We start from the raw sequence: 2,489 nt of genomic DNA on the forward strand, positions 1-2,489 counted from the left end.
GCAACATCTGAAATGCCTACACCCAATGATAATTCCAGGTTGGTATCCCCTAATACTTCCTCTAAAAATTCTTCTCCTTATTCTCCTCCTCCTCCCTATCCAAACCGTTTGAAACCAAAAACTAAAAAGATGTAGGAGTTAGACAAATAAATCTTGAATACTTTCAAGAAAGTGGAGATAAACATCCCTTTGTTGGATGCTGTAAGACAAATTCCTAAATACGCCAAGTTTCTCAAATAATTATGTACACATAAAAGGCGTATTATGGACAAAGAGGTAGTGAACATGGGAAGAAACGTGTCTAGCTTAATTAAGAAGCCTACAGTCAGAATGCCGCAAAAGTGTAAGGATCCAGGTATGTTTTCTGTTCCCTTCATAGGAAGTACTAAGTTTGATAATGCTATGTTAGATTTAGGAGCTTCCATTAATGTAATGCCTTTATCAGTTTTTACTTCACTTCATCTTGGACCTCTTAAGTCTACTGGTGTGGTCATTCAATTGGCCAACCGTAGCACAGTTAACCCTGCAGGTGTGCTAGAAGATGTGCTTGTCCGTGTGGACAAGTTAATTTTTCCTGCAGATTTCTACATCTTGGACATGAAGGATGATGAAGGAATGAGTTCAACCACAATTATCTTGGGAAGACCATTCATGATGACAGCACGTGTAACACCCCAACTAGAATTCGGTGCTACTAGATGTTCTTTACTTGTCTAATGTACCATTTACTTAAGGAAAAATTTATTTGTATTCAATTAATAAATACCAAACAAAAAAAAATAATAATAATACATCACTCGAATGTATCATCTGTTAGACATACATGATATTTATGCGAATAAAATGTTAACATACATATAAGTGTTTGTAACAGATGTTTGTTTATACTTTTACAACCAACTAAAGGTACTTTTAGTTTGAAATACATCACAAACAAGTTACACCATATCAGTTGTAGCTTTAACATAATCCAAGGTTACAAGAAAAGTTAGGCTAAACAATCTCATTGTTACATGTTAGGTCTCCAATTTCTTCCTCTGAAAAGTAAAGAAAGTAAGGGTGAGTCTTTCCCTTAACTCCAAAACTTCATCATAACATTTCAAAGTATGGTCATTTGAATAAACTTTCAATTGAATCAAACATTTTCACAAAAGTTTAAATCTCCATAATGTCATAACTAACCATGCCAAAAATATCAAAATCAAATTAATCAATAAAATAATCATTTCCGTATGTTTTAAATTTAGGATATCAAAATCCTCATTATCAATCTTTTAATAATCATATTTGTATAATTCTGAGTTTCAACTCATTAGTATATTCATCTCATATTCTTTCTTTATATACTTTGGGTCCCAAACACTGCCATTAGATTTTTTTCCGAATCATAATGGTCTTATGCCAATATGGATAGTGCCAGCAGGCTAAACGTTCTCACGGATACAACGTGAACGTTATTCCACCTTCCTGGTCTTAAAGTATAGTCAAGAGGACGGTCTAGAATAGAGTGTGAGGCCTGTGAATTTTCGAATACCCGGCTAATTGTATACGTCAATCCAGGGTATCTATATCACCACCCTCGATTCTCCTAGGTCTATCAGACCTTTCTCTGGACTCTATACCCAGTGTATCTCTGTACTATCCATACAGTCCTTTTTTTTCTTTATTTCTGTACTTTAATTTACAATCATCCTTTCGTATTATCTTTATAATTCTTGAGACTTTCACAAAATTTTGGCAGCATAACAACTGCATTTTTAATTTGTCACAATTTTCAAAATAGTAAAAACAACCAAGTTAAAAAGAATTTAAAATTAACAACCAAGCATAAATCATTCTTTCACAATAACTTTACAGAAAATTAATCAAAACAGTAATCATAATTAAAACATAATTTTCGTATAAAATTTTATAAGTAAAATAACAAACTTGTTTTATTTGTAACTTTTTGTGTAAAACTCCAAATAAGATGATTCTTGAACCTAACCCTAGGTTTTCATACCCAAGGAATCCATTTTTCCACTCAAAATTTCAAGATAATGTATAAAAATTTCAGAATCATGAAGATAGATTGTATACTTAAAGAAAACTTGCTAAGATAAAGACTTAGAGATTTGAGATAGACCCCCATACCTTGAAGATGCTAAATATACTCTAAGATGAAAATGAAGACCTCAAGATTCTGGATTTCCCTCTCCAACTTCAATTTTTTTCACAAGAGTTTATACCTTTCCTTCTCTATTGTTTTGGATTTTGTGAAGAAGATGTGTAAAGTGAAGTCCTATTTATAGGAAAAATCTTGGACAAAGGGATAAGGATGTATTGATGGTAAATTTATGAGATTCCTTAGTGAGGATAAGTTTATCTTGACCATATAGAGAAGCTTGGTCGAAATTCTCATTGTAGGAGACTTCATGGTAGTTGCAAGAAGACTTGTTTTCACTCCAAAGTGTAAAATTCATATCTCTTAACACACAACTCTATTTGTA

At 32.5% G+C, this 2,489-nt stretch overlaps 1 long non-coding RNA gene across 1 annotated transcript; it reads right to left on the minus strand.

Moving 5' to 3' along the window:
• Window positions 1-927: 927 nt before the first annotated feature.
• LOC146882334 (uncharacterized) lies at window positions 928-2,267 on the minus strand. The gene is made up of 2 exons (XR_014985153.1): window positions 2,134-2,267; window positions 928-1,037 (listed from the first exon to the last, which is right to left on the minus strand). It is a non-coding gene; the product is annotated as an uncharacterized LOC146882334 (long non-coding RNA).
• Window positions 2,268-2,489: the final 222 nt, after the last annotated feature.

The sequence above is a fragment of the Vigna unguiculata genome, chromosome 10 (assembly GCF_037176805.1).
Source record: "Vigna unguiculata cultivar grain cowpea cultivar isolate G323 ecotype 2 chromosome 10, ASM3717680v1, whole genome shotgun sequence".
NCBI lineage: Eukaryota > Viridiplantae > Streptophyta > Magnoliopsida > Fabales > Fabaceae > Vigna > Vigna unguiculata.